Genomic DNA, 21,170 nt, shown 5'->3' with positions numbered 1-21,170 from the left:
TAATTTAAATAAAAACATGTTCTTGACAAATCAAAACTTGCATAGTTTCATGTGTAAACTTATTCACCCCTTTCTAATGAGATGGTAAGGCCACAAATGACAAAAACAGTTGTTGAAACAATCCTAATGCTTAAAACCATAACTACTATGAAACACGATCGATACAATCTGAGTAGAGACAAAACCTACTCAGACACTTGTATGACTTCGGACCAAAATAGTGATATCATTAGTACCGACACACAGCATGAAGTCCATCCATTCAATTCTTATTTCTGATCAAGACCCACCAACTTATCAAGTCAGTACCATTTAACTCGAGATGGTTACTATTTCTACCTGGGACTATTATAGTCCCAGTTTCTACACATACATTTTATTACTGTATATATAGAACACTCACTACCGTATTAAAATATATATTTATATATTTTTCTCTGGTAACACACTTCGAATATCACTATGACGTGTATGATATACCAATACTGCTTTCTGTGTATACAATAAATTAAATAATGTTATATCTGACAACTATCTTTAAACTGATTAATATCATATTACATGACTTGTGTGTTAACCACAAGCTTCCGATTCAGTACATGCAAGGAACCTCATCACTTATGATTGTATTGTACATATAGTCTATATAGCCTGTTATTCACTAAATAAAATTACATTCAATAATTTATTTAATGTCTTCTTGATCAATATTCACGATGTGGAGCAAATTAATGATAATTTTTTTCCAATCCTATTCTAGCTAGCACGTATACAAAAATGATCTCCAAACTTGCTGGCATACATATCCCAAGACATATGAAAACTATACCTAATTTTGTCAATACATTCTGTTAATTGTGATGCAAGAGGTGGTAGTTTGATATTCCGATATGGTTTTATTAAGAAAAGAATACCGAACATTCAGAACGACTAAATAGTTTTAAATATTCAAGTTACTGATAACTTAATATGTACTTGGTTTGCTTGTGGGAAAAAAGAACAAGCCCATCGATTATACTTCAGCTTTGAAATATATTGGAGATGCCTACATTTGTGTAGCAATGAGTAACATATACTACTATGACGATGTTTTTTTAGAATTACAGTGTATATATCAATTAATGCGATATTAACACACAGTAATCTATTGTCAATGTTAGTACATTAATTTGTTTACGGTCAGAAAAAAAACTGTAACCAAATCTTTACATTTAAATAATTGAAATTTGATATTATGCACTTTTAAGTTTTAAAATGTTAAAAGAACACATAACTCTAGTATTACGTACACTGCAATTTTCTGAATTGTTCAGAACTTGCCCCTTGTCCCAATGTTATTTCTTTTGATTTCCGCGCATGATAGGGATTAAAATATCTATCACTGTCTATTCCACAAATGCCATTTGCATAGTATCTGTAAGGAAGATGTTTACTGATTTATTGAAAAAAGGATACCTATTTAAAATCGTACATACATGCATGAGAAGTTTGTGAAAAGATTCGAAATCAGTTTATGTTTTTAAAAAAATTTAATAAATACACATATAATATATGACATAATTTAGGTCGAATGAATACCAGTAATGATAGGTTATTGGACGTAAACATTAATTCGCACGAATTGTAATTTAATTTGCAACCTTTTAGTAGACGTGTTAGGAAAGTCAATACGATTTTGACGCTGATGTTAAATAACAATACCACTACAGGCTATAGTGGAGACCATCTCAAAAAGCACAGATAATCATTCATCATAGTTACCTGTATGGGTTTGTTTGATAATGCTGACATGATTTTTAAACAATAAATAGTAACAATGTATTCCGCAATACACGGACGAGGATCCAGCAAAACAACACGATAATTATTCTTAAAAAGTAGTGATCGATTAAGTTTAAGATCGTTGTTCCCCCATTTTTTAACTATTTTGTTGAACGACTACTAGACAAGGAAAATCTACAAAGTGATCAAAATAAATGAATTAAAAAAAAATACACAGGAATTAAATCACATTCGAATCCGATTTTTTACTCTACATCAATCTTTGTTGAAAACGTTCATTTATTTAAAATATACTTGTCATGTCGGGGCCTTTCTTAGATTTTATGCAGGATGGATTTTGCTGCATGTTGGGGGTCATACGGTGACCTATAGTTGCAAACATTTACGTCATTTGGTCTCTGGTAGATAGTTGTCTATTTTGGCAATCATACCACATCTCCTTACTTTATATCATTTTCTAGAATAGAGAAATGTGTTACACAGTAGCGTAAAATTCTAAAAATAAACTAAACTAGAAATGTGTGTACTTGACATTTAAAAAAAGAATGAAACAAAAGCGTTTTTAATTTGATTATCTTTATATCTTTATTTATCTAGAAAGGTCACTGGCAATTTAATGTAATGTTGAAAAGCGACAATACCTAAAAAAAAACGTTAAAATGTGTGAATTAATTACTCTTATTCACATTTTCCCTGACATTTTCAAGCATGTTAAATTTACGTTTCGGTGAAGGGTCGGAAGTTGGATATTTTTCTTGTTATCACGGCTTCCTTCACCAACAAAACAGAACACCACGATTAAATTGAGATATTGTTGAAAGTGGTGTTAAACTTTCATATGGAGAAGTTAAGTTTATTATCTTTGGGTCAGGAGGATATTTTGGACGGTATATAATCATGATATAGTGATGGGTGAATAGGTCCATCCATCCGTTCTTTCGTCCCTCTGTCCATGCATTGCATTCATACCCAGATAGTAGTAGACAATTCGAATCACATATAGCTCGTGAAAAGTGGTTTTCTTGAACATTAAAACGATGCGCAGCAAGACGACTTTCTTCTGTAGCCCCCTGCTTCTTAAAGTTTTATATAGAAATAGCACTGTGTCCACCTGTGTCAGCCTGTAGCCACTAGTTTCTATAATTTTATATAGAAATAATGTTGTGTTCACGTGTATCCGCCTGTAGCCCCCTCTTTCTTAAACTTTTATTCAAAATTACCAGTTTCTATAATTTTATATAGAAGTAATGTTGTGAACACGTGTGTCCGCCTTTGGCCCTTTTTCTTAAACTTCTATATAAAAATTACGCTATGTCCGTCTGTAAACCCCGGTTTCTGTAATTTTTATACAGAAATTACACTGTGTCCACTTGTGTCCGCCTGTATCCCCAGTTTCTTTAAGTTTTATATAGGAAATATCACTGTATCCACTTGTTTCCACTATTTATTTATCTTTTTATATATAGATATAATGATGTGTTCAGATTAGTACTAATTTGTTTAAGCCACACATACGTGTCCCTGTATCCCTGGACACAAAATGCATGCTAACTACTAGTATATTTTGCAACGAAAATAGGACATATTGTGGAGAGACAAACTGAGTTATTTAACTGTTAAACATATTCTTACCATATCACTTAATGCATATATTTGGACTTGTGGCTGTAACATCCGTCATTCCCATTCTTGACTCTTACATATATGTTTGTTAAGTTTTGTTTTGCACTCCTAAATCAAACAAATACAAATGAATGTATGAAGATCTACGTAAGGCCAATGCACGTCTTAAAATTTAGAGTCGACATTAACCGTTCGCTTCATGTTGTATCAAACACACCACAAAGCTAAACTATAGACTAAGCCGGGATACTTTTCAATGCAATTGCATTTTGAGAAAGTCCACACTTAAATCTTGTATCGGTATTGGTATTTAACATCAGCGCAGTATTTAAATCCCTTTCCTAACACGTCTATTAGTTTGTGTAATCTTATTTTATCGTCATGTGGTATTATCAAATTAACAATACAAACTAGCTGGATCAATTGATATGGAATGTACTGACATCTCATAGTTCGGGTCATGATATCGAGAAAGATCACAGAGCTTAATTGAATGATTTTTTAGCGGTTACTATATTTACATGTACATGTACATGTATATATTGTTAGACTGTCAAATATGGTTAACTGTTTGGTGTTAATTGCGTCACGTTTAATATGTTCATACTGAATAATTCAAGCTTAAAAAATTTTTCGTGTTAATTTTACTGTCTTAACAGGGGTGTGCTCCAACAGAGTTATGAATTGAAAAAAACGATGGAAATCAACACTAAATAAGTGTTATGGTCGCCGTCATTAATTGGTTGATGTTGCGATGTGTCTGATTCCCATTTCTCTAACGACATGTATTCGCGGTCAACAAACTATGAACACTGTGCGGGACAAATTTGCCATTCCAGAATTGGCAAATCTGACTTTGTTGTTTTACAAGATATCAAAAATATTTTTTTGCCAAGTGAAAGATAATTAAAAAAATTTAATTTCCCCATATGTCCCAACATATCACTGTTGTCACCACAGCTGATTAAAAGTACATTTCCCATGGGTAATTAAAAAATTCACATGGGAATATTAGAAGTTCCCATAGGAATATTTAAAGTTCCCATCGGAAAAAGTACTTTTCCCATGGGAATTTAAAGTTCCCATCGGAAATTTACAGTTCCCATGGGAAAAGAAGAATACAAAACGTTCCCATGGGAATTTAACTTTTCCCATGGGAACAATTTATCTTCCCATGGGAACAAATTTTCTTCCCATGGGAACGATTTTTCTTCCCATGGGAACATTTATTTTTCCGATGGGAAAATTTGTCTACCTATGGGAACAATTTGTCTTCCCATTGAAACAGCTATTTTATGTATGGATGATGTTTTCCTTTTAATTGTTCTTCTCTTAGAAAAATTGAAATTTGTTGAAACTGCAGGATTTATGTTAAATTATTGGAGCATGCAGGTTTTCTACAAAATGTCAATATGGTTACGTATCTAAAGTTGCACTCAACATGCAACTTCCATAAAACTCTGATTATCCAGTAAAATATGAAGGAATGACAAGTAAGTTTTTAAATGAGGTTGCGCGTGTGTGTTGTGATAACAAAGTATTCTTTTTTCTATTATTATTGAACTTATTGAAAAATTGATAAAAAAAAATGTTTAAATCATTTTTTTTTCCAGTGCGTAGAAATATGACAATAGCCTAGTCAATTTAGCTCTAAAATCGCTCAACCTGCAACTAATTGCAACACAAGGTTTTTTTAGTGCAAATTATAATATAGACTTGTACTAACAACATACTAAAACTATACATTGATATAATTTGCGGAAAAGGTTATTTTGGGGTGAAATATGTGGTTTTTAGAATAAAAATGCTGAAAACTGGAAAAGAAGAAAAATTGTTATATATGGTTACATTTTTAGACCTAAAGCTTGTTGAAGACAGGAAACCTTATCTTAATAGAGTATTATGTAGTCCTCTAATCATTACTATTCATATTGAAGTAATTTTGAGGTGAAATGAGTGATTTTTAGTGAAACAACGCTGAAAACTGGAAACGTAGAAAATCTCTGTTGTTAATGGTTAATATTTTTGAAATTTGATCTATATAGATAAAGAACAAACTATTTTATGTTTTATTTGTGAAGTCCTTTAGTTATCAATATTAATATTTGGGTAATTTTGGTTGAATATATGCGAAAACCCGGAAAACTGGAAATGAAAATATCTCGGTTATTGATGGTTAAAACTTTCAAATTGGGATCTTAACAGAAAATAGAGAATACTATCTGATGTTTATCTTGAGAAGCCCTATAGTTATTAGTATTTAAACAATTGTAATTCTTGTGTAAAATGTGATTTGTAGAGAAAAATTGTGAAAAATGGAAATAAAAACTCGATTATTCATGGTTAAAACTTTTAACATAGGATCTTTATAGACAAACTATATTATCTTATGTTTATCGCATATGTATTCCTCTTGTTATCGATATCAATAATAATCAATTTGTGGTGTGAAATATTGTGTTTTACACACTAACTACAAAACAAGAATATATCCATAGAACTCGGATTCCCCACCCGCACTATCATTTTCTATGTTCAGTGGACTGTGAAATTGGGTCAAAACTCTAATTTGGCATTAAAATTAGAAAGATCTTATCATAGGGAACATTTGTACTAAGTTTCAATATGATTGGACTTCAACTTCATCAAAAAATACCTTGACCAAAAACTTTAACAAAAAATTTTAATCTGAAGCAGGACAGACGGACGAACGAACAGACGCACAGACAGAAAGACATAATGCACCTAAGTGAGGGGCATATAAAATGAAAATATTAAAATCTTGGTTATTTCTAGTTTGATTTTTAAAAACGAAAAAATGGAGAATGGAAACAGGGAATGTGTCAAAGAGAAAACAAGGCCACTAACGGCTCTTTAACATAGCAAGTAAATCCGGCACACGGAGGTGGGCTTCAGCTGACCCCTTAATTATTTGTACACTAGTTCAGCAAAATGGACACTACCCTAAACTCCAGTACATACAAATGAACCAAAATTATCACCAAAAAAAAAACACACAAGACAAACAAAGTCTAGAGGTTCCTGACTTGGGATAGGTGCAATAATGTGACAGGGGTAAAACATGTTGCGTGAGAACTCAACCCTACCCTAGTTTCTCTAGACAATATAGAATAAACAAACACACAGTAAAACTCAGTTTTAAATATGTGCATTTTGTGGAAGTTTGAAATTTTATCTTATGTTTCGGTTATGTATTTATAGTAATTATACGTGTAGGTATAATAAACAAAAAATGATTGTGTTAAAAAATAACTCTAAATCAGTTGGGTACTGACTTTGATTCTGTCATGTTAATTGCTGGAAAAGTCATTTTTCTAGTGTCCTTGCATCGTCATTGACTGTAGTCCTTTTTGTGTATTTTTTCATTAGCTACTTTTACAATATTTGAATTGCATAAAGTCACAGTTAAACACAGACGATGTGATTGTAGATTTCTCTTAATGTGTTGCTAATTTTATTTAGCAAGCTCTATCAATATCCACGTTTAATTTCAGATATATAAGCTTTTTAAATTTAGGAACATATACTAGTTCACTGAATTAGCATTAAAAGAGGGTCAAAAGATACCAGAGGGACAGTCAAACTCATAGATCGAAAATTAAATGTAGATCTGATATTGTTTAAGGCATTTTCAAGAGCAGCTTTGTCAATACGATTATAAGTTTACCTAAAGCGCTTGAATTTAAATAGTAATTGTACTAAAGTGGTCCAATTTTGGATGTTGAAAATGAGATAAGCACTGTTGAATGAATTAATGGGATCACTTCCTGGAGGAAGTGTTTATAGCAACAACGCCTTATGTGTGTACCATATAAACCTGCATGTGTGTGGTAGTTTGAAACATCAACCAAATGGTAATGACAAAGAACTAACATGGGTTGTCTGCTATATGAAAATATTATGGTCAAAGATATATCCAACGCAATCATAGGTTTGAACGTTGCTTTCAATTTAGACTTGTATATACTTACTAGTATATAAAGAAAAGCATTACCAAGTTCTTTATTTAATATATCTCATTGAATTAATTTAATAAAAGTTAATCAGATTCAGCCTAAGAACTGTAAACAAATTATCATGCATCATCTGTGTATGAGTTAAAATTTGCAGTGTCTGTGGGCGACTTTGATGGCCAGAGATAGCGTTTAGATAGTCATGTCTAATCTGAAAGTATGTCCGTTGGTTTTTGTTTAAAAACCTCAAATCTCTCTTTGTTCATAAATATACTGTATTACAGATATATCAATGTTAAAGACGCTGTTTTCTGCTTCCGGAATGCTGACCTGTATTCAACTCATTTGAACGAAACTATACAAATATTTAAAAAAAAAATACACCTCATGCCAAAAGAATATAAATGTTTAGCTTTTAAGGTCGACTAAACTCTATCAGTGATCTCTTGGTAGTAAGTTTGATCGCTTGCCAATGAAACCATCACTTATTATAAAATCTTCCCACTTTAAAAACATAAGAAGATGTTGTATGATTGCCAATGAGAAAACTTTCCACAAGAGATATCAATGATTGCCAATGAGAAAACTTTCCACAAGAGATATCAATGATGCATGTGGGTGTGGATGTAAACAACTATAGTTCATCGCCAAAATATAAAACTAGTAAACGAGAAACTCAAAGGCCTGATTAATGTTAAAAGAATAAACAGAAAAACAAATATGACAGACAGCAAACAATAACAACCAAGTGTTAAAGGGCCACTGACTTGTGATAATCTTATTCATAGAGTGCAGGGTTAACCCTGTTTGAGAGCACTAAACCCTCCAATAATCAGGAACAGTTTTTATTAAGGGGTCGGCTGAGCTAGGACCACCTCCTGGTGCGGGATTTTCTCGTTGCGTTGAAGACCCATTGGTGGCCTTTGGCTGTTATCTGCTCTTGATCTGGTCGAGTTGTTGTCTCTTTGACATACAGTATTCCCCATTTCCATTCTCAATTTTATTTAAATAGCAAACAACGTAAGAACAAATTGTAAAACCCAGTTGGAAAGGGCTCAACTCAAAAAGATCAGCACGGAGTATATAACCAATTAACAAAAAGACACTGAGTTCTCATAGCTAGTTCAAAGCTTAGTAATTACAGTTGATGAATAAATACTGTTGGCACCGACTAAAATATAAATAAGTACACATCCGATTAGTAACCAAAGTGAAAAGTGGATTCAGTGTTACAGTCAAAGATTTATTTATATGGTGTGTGAGTACTGAGATCGTCGCAAATTGCATGAGTATCTATTTGCTTCGAGGAGCCTGAAATTTTCATTTGTGAAAAAATATTTAACATAAAATCATTTAACACTCATCATTCTTTTTTTTTTTATGAAACATTCTTGGATTCTAAATCTTAACATGTTTGTTCCAGAAGGTAAATGAAAGAAATATATTGTTTTCTTTATAAACTTGTGGAGAAAAAATACATTAAAGACTTTGAATCTTGCAATAACATTTTTTTTTATAAAGAACAAAACACGTGTTTCTGGAACCCCTCCCCCAACAAAAAATAAACTGTATGTGCCTTTAACACAGGGGCAGAATTCTTTCAAATACCAAGTAAGAATGTGACTAAGTTGGTTACTCTAATTTAGTACAGTTTTCCATTTATAGGTTACTTACCAACACTCTTTTGGAGAACTAGATTCTTGGATTGTAAAATAGCAGAACACAATCTCGGTCTATATCTTTATTCAAATATACAAATTTTGAGATAGGAAAGTGATTCATTTGTAATATTATTCTTTTAAATTGAAATAATTGTGTATTGAATTGTATTATTCCAACTGTTTTAAAAAATACAGGACATTTTTTGTATAATTTTATTTTTTCCAACTTTGGCAAATAAGGGGACGCAACTCATATAACCTTACTTTTACTACAAAACATTTTTATAAATTACACCACTTTCCGCAAAATATATTTTTTGTATAGTTTTAGTATGTTGTTCATAGATAGTAACAGTCTTGTTTTTCAGAGAAGAACTTTGTGTTGCAATTAGTTGCAGGTTGTTCACTAAAATGATTTTTTTTTTCAAAATACAAGACCCATAAAACAAAAACACTTACATGCTGAAATAATATATTCATTTACAATCTGTATACACGTGCGTAATTAACGGGTTCTGGTTAAATGAATATGAATTTCAATCGATTACACTCAGCTGACAATCAATAGAGTGTAACACTTGTCGATAAAACATTTAATAACACTGTTATCATGGTAATTTCTAAAGATATGATCATATAATTTGGAATTATTTATTTATTTATAACAACATAGTCTGCTTTTATATTTCATGTCCTTTATGCCAACTATATCCCTAGTGCGTAATATTTAGGTGGTCATTTGCGATATTTCAACATTTTGATTCCTTCCGTATTATATTCTGTATAGGCAGTTTATGTAGATGAATTACCCGAACAGAAAATAGTAAATTGAAGTCATATTATTAGACATATTCAATTCATTCACCAAAAGTGTATCACTATCAACGGCGGAGAATATTTTAGCGCATAGATAGGACATTTATACCGAAAATGTTCAATGCCATTTTAGAGAATATTATTTCATTCGTTGTATAATAATGAATTTTGATATAGTATCAGAATAGCACAATAAAACAAAAATAAATACAGCAATAAAAGTATAAAAAGTTAGAGGGAAACTCCACAAAAAAAAGAAGAAAAATTGATATTATGTTCATTTTGTATAAACCAGCACAGATTCATAAATATTAACGTTTTATTCTCCTAGATAACATATCACCATCAATTTAAAACTCAAAATATCATCAATTCTCTACATTCTGAATAACTATAATCTGTCATTTTTAAACTTTTTTTTACTAACTTTATGAAACATGTAAAAATAGGGGAATTAATTTAGAGCAATTTCTTTCCCAGCAAACACACATTTTAAAAACATTTTTTAAATGTCATATGGACGTCTCTCACAAAATATTTCAATAAGATATCATTTAAACATAAAAAAAAAAGTTTATTTTTAATTGTTTTTGAAATGTTTTATTTCTGACATTTAAGTAAAATGTTTTTACAACATTAGCAAAATATGATTTGCTAATATCTTTTATTCATGTTCTCAAACATTGTTCTAAAATATCCCGTAGATATTTTATAATATAAAAAAATAATATTTTCTTCAATTGGTATTTTATATTTTAACAACATTTAAAGTAAATATTTTCCAAATATCCAAGAAACATTCTGTAAAAAAATGTTTTACAGAAAATATAGTTTTGCTATTTGCATAAAATGTTTTATAACGTTAAATTAAAATGTTTTCATAAAACATCTGAAAAATATCAGCTAAATGTTTTCTATAAAATATTCTGACATACACATTACTTAATAGTCTTACTGATATTTTATTCAACATTTTACGGGTATAAAAATAACATTTTATTTAAACTTTATTCAAAACCCCACAAACAACGTTTTGTGGAATTAGCTGGAATTAGCTCGTTTTTTTTCAGGATAAGATATAGTACTACATTTCATCAATATCATGACAACCAAGATACTATGGTTGAAATCCTAAATTGATATCTTGAAGATCCTTGGAGTCAGATTTTATTCCTTCTTATATTAAAATTCAAAAGAGTCAACATTAAATTAAGCAATAATGTATTAATAAACAATCACCTTTCTTTAATGTTTATTCATTTCGTTCGTGTATATTTTAGAAATTAAGAAATGAAAACTGTAACTGTACTAAGTTCAATTTTCGTATCGTTTATATGCCTTACGGAATACCGACCTTTTCCGGAATCGACTTTTGTTTAATCACCGGAAATGATTTCGAAATTTGAATTTCGAAACGAAGACAGGATATCAACAAAGAGAGCCAAGAAAATTGTTTGTTACGTGATATATACTCACTTGGTAAGAACGATTAATCTGTTAAGATGAAACTTGTGCATTCATTGTGTGTGTTCAATCATAATCGGAACCAAATTACATCTGTTTCTGGAGGTGCGGATCAAGGTTTTGAAAAAAGGGGGCCCCTGCCCAAGGCAAGCAAACGTTACGGTTTGGAGTGATACTTGTAAATAGTCTATAAGTCTATACATTTATCTTATAAGTAGCTCCATAAGGGGGTCGGGGCCCCTAAATCCGCCACTGTTCAACTTCAAGCATCTACGTACACCAATTATGAATTTGTTCATTGATATAAAAAAATTATAAGGATATGTGGCTTGTGTGTTTGATTGCCAATACACCTTATCGCTATTTGTCCGCCATTACTGGCCATGGACATCACAAAAGTTCCCGTAAAATGTTGACGTCATATTAGAAAATATTTGACACCACAATTGAAAGTAATACACCTTATCGCTATTTGTCCGCCATTACTGGACATCACACAACTGTCACAAGTTCCCTTAAAATTTTTACGTCATCATAAAAAATATCTGATGCCACAATGGAAAAGTGATTGTTGTTTGACGTCAAAAGTTCAAGCAGGATAGATTCTCGGGTCAAGCGGGAATAGCGATAAGGTGTATTATTGTATGACGTATGCTGACGTAAAAAATTCAAGCAGGACAGATTTCCAAATACTGAAATAGCGATAAGGTGTATGAGACAGCTATCCACCAGAATTTAAATGACTTGGATAAAAGAAATTATAGGTCACTGTATGGCTTTCAAAACTGAGAAAACCAATGCCATATAGTCCACTTTGAAGCCTTGACAAACAAATGTTAAATTTTTCTCAACACAATTGAAACAAAACAACTAACTGCCTACATTAAATACACATTATGAAAAAGAAATTTGACAGACTTAAACCAACAACAACTATTGCAATAAGCATGACTCAATACCTTGTTTCCGAGGCACACAAACAAGTTACAATAACACTAATATAAGCACCATTTGAATATGGAGATTTTTTTTTTCTAGTAAAATCAGTGTATGTATGTATTTGCAAAACAGTAAATTAAATTTCCCTTAACAGCTTAATGAACATTACAAAGACTATGTAAGACTTCAGTACAAGCAAGATTATATAAACTGTTGCTCAAAATTATATTTATTGCTTCATACACACAATGTATATACTATGTATCTTTTATTTTTTTAACAGGAGCTAAAAGAAAAGCCACAAAGGACAAGTTCAATATGCAGGTTTACAATTTGGAAGTGGCGCAGGTTCTTTGGAATGTCTACAACCTTTCAGGAGATTTTTTTTTTGAAGTAAGATTTTCATACAGAATTACTGTTATTCCATATTTAATTCAAATATTTAGCATAAACAATGCATTACATTCAAGATTAAGGGCATACAATACAGAAAAGATATCTGGATATTTGAATAAATTATTTTTTTTGTGACAAAATAGAAACAAGTTATTTGTTTAAATCAATCTTTTAGTCCAACAGTGTGCTTTCATAAACAACATATTTGCTTTCCTTTGAAGTATTTCAAATACATATAAACAACTCATTTAATGACATCTGTGTGTTTCTTGGAAGTTAAGTTAAATTTGCCATCATTGCGAAAACAATGCGTAACACTTCGATAAGTTGTTATGTGCCTATAGTATACTTCTAGGACTGTATCATATGCCCTTACATGTAGATTCAAATGACAAGTTATAAACTTTGTCACTCTACAGAGTTTAACACTTAAAATAAGATGTTTAATGACATTATGTAGCACGGCTTTTAAAGGCCCCTACATGATACAAGGCAGATTCCATATAAGAAATTGAAATGTCTGTCAAAATGAATAAATAAATAAAAATAATAATAACTGTTATTTTAAAGATAATCTGTGAATGTTTTGAGGAATAACGATGTTAGAAGAAATTATAAAAATAATTTTTGGATATGATTGTTTCCGTTTAAAGTAGAAATGATTAAAACAAGTTGAAAAAATGCAAAAATTTTGACAGAATTAACTCCCATTTTTTTACACAATGTTTATGTGTTGCAATGCTTTATGTTGACACTTGTATACTGGTATTTACTAGTGTAGTCTGGTTATTCAAACATCCCTGTTCCCAAATTTGTAACTTTTTTTAGTCAAAAACATCTGTGATATATATTTTTTTTCACTTTCAAATATCTTGCTTTATAGCTTAGTGTCTGTCAATAAATCTTATGTCAGGAACATCGCTGTAAAAACTTTCAAAATCATTGTAGGTTCCAATATATGCCAGTTAAAACTGTAAGTCATGCTGTGCATAAGAAAAAACACATGTTGATTCTTTCATTTAACTTTATTCAAGCAATAGTTTTAACTTATATGTTTCCTACATAAGATCTGTCAAACTTGTTTTCTTATGTCTGAAACATTTGAATGTGCTAAAAGTTAAAGTTCTTTGACCTGTAGTGAAATCTTGTTAGATGTTAGGCTGCAGTATTTCCAGGAGTTTTAAAAATGACTTTCAACTAGGATTTGATTTCCAATGTCAGTCAAAAAAAACAAATATATATTGTCTGTCAAAATATCTTATGTATGAAAAATCTTATGTCAGAATCAAGTCTGTCAAAATCTTATGTCAGAAACTCAATTTGTCTGTCAAATCTTATGTCAGAAATAATATAGTCTGTCAAATCTTATGTCAGAAAAAATAAAGTCTGTCAAATCTTATGTCAGAAATAATAATGTCTGTCAAATCTTATGTCAGAAAAAATAAAGTCTGTCAAATCTTATGTCAGAAACAATAAAGTCTGTCAAATCTTATGTCAGAAACATAATATTTAAGGCTTCGTTTATTTAAAAAGGATGATGCTCATAATTTTTTTTTGGGTCAAATTGTCTTTATCTTTATTAGTAAACCATGTATTCAAAAACAGAAGTTCATTGCTTATGATTTTTGCCTAACGTGCTTATGGGAGTTGTTTCACTTTCTTATATGGAATCTGCCACAATGCATTTAATGAAAACTAAAAAAAAACAAGAAAATCAACAGCCTGATTTATACAAAACAATAAAAGAAAAAAAATATGATAGACAACAATCAACAAGTATAATGAAATAAGACTCTTGACTGGACACATATCTAGTCTAAAGTTTTTTATGAGGTTTTTTTGTTGAGCCGGCGACTTTTGTCGCAGAAAGCTCGACATAGGGATAGTTATCCGGCGGCGGCGGCGTTAGCTAACTTCTTAAAAGCTTTATATTTTAGAAGGTGGAAGACCTGGATGCTTCATACTTTGTATATAGATGCCTTATGTTAAGAAGTTTCCATCTGTCACATGTCCATTGTCCTTGACCTCATTTTCATGGTTCAGTGACCACTTGAAAAAAAAGTTAACATTTTTTGTAATGTTAATTTCTATCTTATTATGAGTAATAGGATAACTATATTTGGTATGTGCATACCTTGCAAGGTCCTCATGCCCGTCAGATAGTTTTCACTTGACCTCGACCTCGTTTCATGGATCAGTGAACAAGGTTAAGTTTTGGTGGTCAAGTCCATATCTCAGATACTAAAAGCAATAGGTCTAGCATATTCTGTGTATGGAAGGACTGTAAGGTGTACATGTCCAACTGGCAGGTGTCATCTGACCTTGACCTCATTTTCATGGTTCAGTGGTTATAGTTAAGTTTTTGTGTTTTGGTCTGTTTTTCTTATACTGTATGCAATAGGTCTACTATATTTAGTGTATGGAATGATTGTAAGGTGTACATGTCTAGCTGGCAGGTGTCTTCTGACCTTGACCTCATTTTCATGGTTCAGTGGTCAAAGTTAAGTTTTTGAGTTTTGGTCTTTTTTTCTAATACTATATGCAATAGGTCATCTATATTTGGTGTATGGAAATATTTTATGATGTACATGTCAGTCTTGCATGTTTTATTTGACCTTGACCTCATTTTCACGGTTCATTGCTCAGTGTAAAGTTTTTGTGTTTTGGTCTGTTTTTCTAATACTATAAGCAATAGGTCAACTATATTTGTTGTATGGAAGGATTGCAAGCTGTACATGTCTGCCTGGCATGGTTCATCTGACCTTGACCTCATTTTCATGGTTCATTGGTCAATGTTTAGTTTTCTTGATTTAGTCTGTATCTTAGAAACTATAAACAATAGGTCAACTATATTTAGTGTATTGAATGATTGTAAGGTGTACATGTATTTCTTGTTTGGTTTATATGACCTTGACCTCATTTTCTTGGATCATGTTAAGTGTATGTGATAGTTGTAGTAAAGCTTTATATTTAAGACTATCAACATAATATCAATGATTAGTAAAGAAGGCGAGACATTTCAGCGTGTGCACTCTTGTTTAAATAACTAAATGAAGTTCAGCGTGGCATATTGCTCTCTCTTAACACGGTCAGCCATTTATTTTCCCCTTCCGACAGACTATCATCGTTATTTGTTTCAAAACTTTAAAGGGGAGGGGATGTATATCCTTCAGGCAACGTGAATCGTTCTATGATAAAGGAATGTGCAAGAAGTTTATATATGAATGTAAGATTAATTTTTTTTTCAGAAGCATGGCACAGCAAGAAAAAGATAAAAGACACTACAAGACATTCCAAGTGATTTTGAATAACACAATTGATTGACTTTTCAATGTATTCTTAAATAAATCAAATACATGTAGTTGATGTAAAATGGTGTTTTGTTCTCATCTCTTCAGCCAATTATCAATGATTATTGACTTAAGATGTAACCCTATTAGAAGTGTAGCGTTTTAGTTTAGAAAGAGAAGTTGTATTGAAAAATCTGAATTTGGGACACAAGTTTTAGTCAATGTAACTTGAACTTAAAAATGTGTATAATGTTTGCATAATGTCCAATGGCATATATGTCATGCATGTTCAGGTTGACATATGCATGATGTGTATAAGATAGGTAATAAAAGTTGAGAGTGAAAAACTAAACATTATACCATTGTGGTTGGAATGTGGGCATTCTTGCACTGTCAATCGTCTGTCCACCTATATTTGTCGGATTTTGTCCAACAAATATTTTCATCACTGTTTTTCCCAAAACTGCTGATAAAGATGAGTTCATATTTAATGAGCTGCTTGATAGTGATGAACTGTGATGTGTGAACATTTTTGTATCTAGCACCTGTTTCCTGTTCCCTTATACATTGTATTTCAAAATGTTGAATGTTCTCAAATTTTTCATTACTTTAATTAGTAATGTTGATGAACAGAATGACTTCATATTTGGTAAGTGGCTTGACCATGATGAGTTGTGTCTGCCATTTTGGATGTGTCAAAATTTGTAGATACTTCTTGTTTTTAGAGACTTTGAATTGTGAATTTCATATGCTTAGCAAAACAACTGATTTATTCTTGTTTGTATATAGAATTAATCACTGTGTATAAATAAATTTAACTAATGATTTGTTATTTAAAAAAGCAGGAAACTCAATCAAAAGGAGAGAAAATTTTATATTGATATGATCTAGATATCAACCAAAAACATCTCCTTAAAACATTTTGAAAACATTTTTAAGGCACAGTCTCACTTGCAAGAAAACATCCAAAAAACATTTTTATAACATTATTTGATGTTCATGATGATTTTCAAACGTTCAGAAAATATTTGTAGAAAATATTTTTTAAAAGATTATCAAAATGTTTTATACGCCATTGTTTTTCACATTATCATGATATTTCTTTACAACATTTTAATTATATTATGCAAATATTTTAGAAAATATATTAGAAAACGTTTTAGCGATATATATTCTACCATACATTTAATGTTTTTCTCACGTTTTTTTGTGATATTTTCATGACATTAGACACAACATTTTAAAAACATTTTAAAGATGTTTTTGTGTTTGCTGGGTTCCGCTTGTCTTTTGTGATATACACGAAACCTTCCCCCAAAATGTATAGGGATGTGGTTCTCAAGTCGACGAGGACATGTAAAAAGTATATGTACGGCCCGTGAACCTAGAAACTTTGATCCTCTGTTCTGCTTCCTGGTTTGATTAGTGTACCTTTTTAAAAAGATTAGACTTTTAAGTTTGTAAGTTCATATTTTGTGATTTTATCAATTTTAAAGAGAAACGAGCATCATGCGTGCGTATAATATCCTTTTGTTAATTTAAAATATATTGAGAGATGATGATAAGGTACATGGTAATTAGGTTCTCAAGTGCAACATAGCTAAAAATTCATTTTTGTTTTTAGCCTACCGCACTTAGAGGAAAAACATCTGATAATAACGTCATTGTCGTTGTTAATGTTAAATACGTGTACATCCTGTGCTATTTACATTTTGTTATTATGATTTGAAACAAATGTGACAAGTGGAAACAGATAAAGAAAATATCGTAATGGAAGTCCTTAAAAAACTTACTAAAAGCATGCGATAGTTATTTTTGTTTTAGACTCTGATTGGTCCAAGATTACAAGAACTTCAATTCTTCTATAAGTACAAACACAAATTTCTATACTTACGGTCATGATCTGGATAAACTTTACAAACTTTATCATTTCGTGCTATTAGATTGCTTAAATAAAATCGATAACACCTATAGGTCCTTTAACAGTGGGGGTCAGATTTACTGTCACAGGAAGCAGGCGTCGAGGTGTATACCAAGGTACCAATGTGTCGAAGAGGCCTTAAATAATGTCCTTTGAAACAAGGACGCTATATCAATAACACAATTGGTATAGTTTTCAAAGTTCGATTGAAAGTGTAAACACCAATTGGACATCTAAGTTTGTACTTAAAAACCTTCAAATTTTTTTCTTGATTACTTCCGCATCTCTTACCTGCACACCTTGCACAAATGTTGCGTTTATTTGTCTGTTCGTGTTTCCTCTAAAACATACATCTGACCTTCATCAAACTTAGCATTATCATTCCCTAACGATAAGGAGGCAATGCATTATTTACTATTGAGCTCAAGAATCCAGCGGTAGTGTTGCTCCAAATATATGCTGTCGTTCCTTTCGTTTTGCTGAGGCATAAAACTGAAATTCTCTTCTGACGGTCAGGCTTTTCTTAAGTACAAGAATGACATTATTGTGCAAAAGATATCAGGAGTGCGATGCAGATTATCAAGGTTTGTACATGTAATTGATGATAATCTGTCTGAGAGAGGCAACATGTTTTTAGAGTTGCGGATGGTTCCGAATATTATTTAAGCTATTTAAGCTGCCATAACGAGATTTACTTTGCTGAAGCAGCTTATAATAATAATTGATAAATTCCATCATAAACATATTGTTGTCAAAATGTTTAAATACTGAACAAAAAATCGGTCAGCGATGAACCGATTACGTCTGTACACTTCTATCGAAACGTCATTTATGCCAGTTTAGTATGACAAAGTGAAATGTTTTATCCAGCTACAATTCAACAAATGGGACATAGACGGATCGTTTGCTCTACTGAACAACAGTAAAAAATTGACATCCTGTTTTGTGAACAATTCAAACACGTTTTATTAACAATTAAAATCTATAATTTTAAATGTATTTATATGCTGTTTGTATGCCTGACTGCTCTAGCTTAACATACTTAAGAAATGTAAAACGGATACATACACAAATAATATCATGTGAATATGTCTTGTACTTCCCGGTTATCATTGAACACAATGTGATGTTGACTGTTCTGGTTGCATGCAATAAAGGTACGTTGTTTTTTTCTATTTGTGTAATTATAAAAATATAATAAAATGACTGTAATACTACATTTCACTCATATTGAATGTTCAAACCCAATTCATGTTTTCATGAAATGTCTGATGATGAAATATTGAATTGAACATTAATTCTGGTTTTTGTATTCTGACGTGTAATCTGCATAGCAAATCTTGATTAGATGGTTGAACAAAAAAACGTAAATAAACATTTCATTTTAAACCATTCTCATATACATGTACTATGGAATAGCTAAGATACTAGAAGATACGTTCAATTTCACTATAGATTGCATATTTGAATAAATTTATTTCACGATAATACACATGTGCAATTTAGAACATACTATAGTAGTTCCTGTCAACTCTCCACATGAGACCAAAAGACATATATATATGTGGTTTGGATATTTGTTATCATTATTATTATCTTCCCAACTCGTTGAATGTATACATACATCGTGTACCGAGATATCCCATTGTTGCATTTGAGCTACTTACTTTTTTTAAACTAAGAAACATGATTGATTAACCATTTAATTCATGCCATCAAAAGGAAATGTTACTGATAGCCACGGCGTTCGGTGCATATTTCCATTCATTTATTTGATTTTCGTTTTAAGAAACCAAAAAAATAAAAAACGAGAACAATTTTGTGTTTCTTTTTTTTTTTTTTAATATATCAAACACAAAAAAATCGAAAATACGTTCGTTTTTCTTTTTTTTTTATACGATATCAAATCAAAAATACTTTCTTCCATCATTTTTGGTTTTAAAAAATCAAAAACAAAAGACAAAAACACCTCCGTTATTTTTTTTTCGTTTTTGATTTCTAGAAACGATAAAACGAAAGGACAGAAGTATACACGTACAGTTTACACTATAAATGTACAACTGTACAAAACTGATAAGTTGCCTTTTTTATGAACGTCGTTCAATCCAATGCAAATGTTACGTCCACAGGTATTAAATAAACTCATCATAGATACCAGGATTGAAATTTTATATTTACGCCAGACACGCGTTTCGTCTACAAAAGACTCATCAGTGACGCTCGAATCAAAACGTGTTTAAAGGCCAAATAAAGTACGAAGTTGAAGAGCATTGATGACTAAAAAATTCATAAAAGTTTTGCCAAATACAGCTAAGGTAATCTATTCCTGAGGTAGAAAAGCCTTAGTATTTCAAAAATTCAAAGTTTTGTAAACAGTTAATTTATAATTAATATGACCATATCGATGATAATCCATGTCAACACAGAAGTGCTGACTACTGGGCTGGTGATACCCTCGGGGTATAAAAACTCCACCAGCAGTGGCATCGACCCAGTGGATGTAAATAAACTCATCATAGATACCAGGATTGAAATTTTATATTTGCGCCAGACGCGCGTTTCCTCTACAAACGACTCATCAGTGACGCTCGAATCAAAAAGTGTTTAAAGGCCAAATAAAGTACGAAGTTGAAAAGCATTGAGGACCAAAAAAATCCTAAAAATTTTGCCAAATACAGCTAAGGTAATCTATTCCTGAGGTAGAAAAGCCTTAGTATTTCAAAAATTCGAAGTTTTGTAAACAGTTAATTTATAATTAATATGACCATATCGATGATAATCCATGTCAACACAGAAGTGCTGACTACTGGGCTGGTGATACCCTCGGGGAATAAAAACTCCATCAGCAGTGGCATCGACCCAGTGGTTGTAAATAAACTCATCATAGATACCAGGATTGAAATTTTATATGTGCGCCAGACGCGCGTTTCGTCTACAAAAGACTCATCAGTGACGCTCGAATGAAAAAGTGTAAAAAGGCCAAATAAAGTACGAAGTTGAAGAGCATTGAGGACCAAGAAATTCCTAAAAGTTTTGCCAAATACAGCTAAGGTAATCTATTCCTGAGGTAGATAGAGTCACCATGGAGGAAAATAAATAAAAAACTTTGGTTATGGTTATCGCAAGGAAAATTGTGTTTCCTTTTTGGCAGTTGTAATGATTATAATAGAAAAAAACGAGATGGAGAGAGAGAGAAAGGGAGAGAGAAAGAGACAGAGAGAGAGAAAAAAGATTAAAGGAATTGTTACATGTAGGGGAGGGTCCAAAAAAACACTACCTGAGTTTAAGCTTCCATTGATAGAGA

The 21,170-nt window shown here is 31.4% G+C and overlaps 1 protein-coding gene and 1 long non-coding RNA gene across 5 annotated transcripts in view; both read left to right on the top strand.

Annotated features, from left to right (window-relative positions):
• LOC127700015 (receptor-type tyrosine-protein phosphatase alpha-like) overlaps positions 1 to 21,170 on the top strand; it is a 581,206-nt gene that overhangs the window by 406,049 nt on the left and 153,987 nt on the right. The gene's annotated exons all lie outside the window — the stretch shown is intronic.
• LOC127700550 (uncharacterized) lies at positions 10,909 to 16,028 on the top strand. The gene is made up of 3 exons (XR_007981635.1): positions 10,909 to 11,335; positions 12,543 to 12,652; positions 15,904 to 16,028. It is a non-coding gene; the product is annotated as an uncharacterized LOC127700550 (long non-coding RNA).

This window comes from Mytilus californianus, unplaced genomic scaffold, assembly GCF_021869535.1.
Source record: "Mytilus californianus isolate M0D057914Y unplaced genomic scaffold, xbMytCali1.0.p SCAF_1, whole genome shotgun sequence".
Lineage (NCBI taxonomy): Eukaryota > Metazoa > Mollusca > Bivalvia > Mytilida > Mytilidae > Mytilus > Mytilus californianus.
This window is presented reverse-complemented; position numbering and strand designations above follow the sequence as displayed.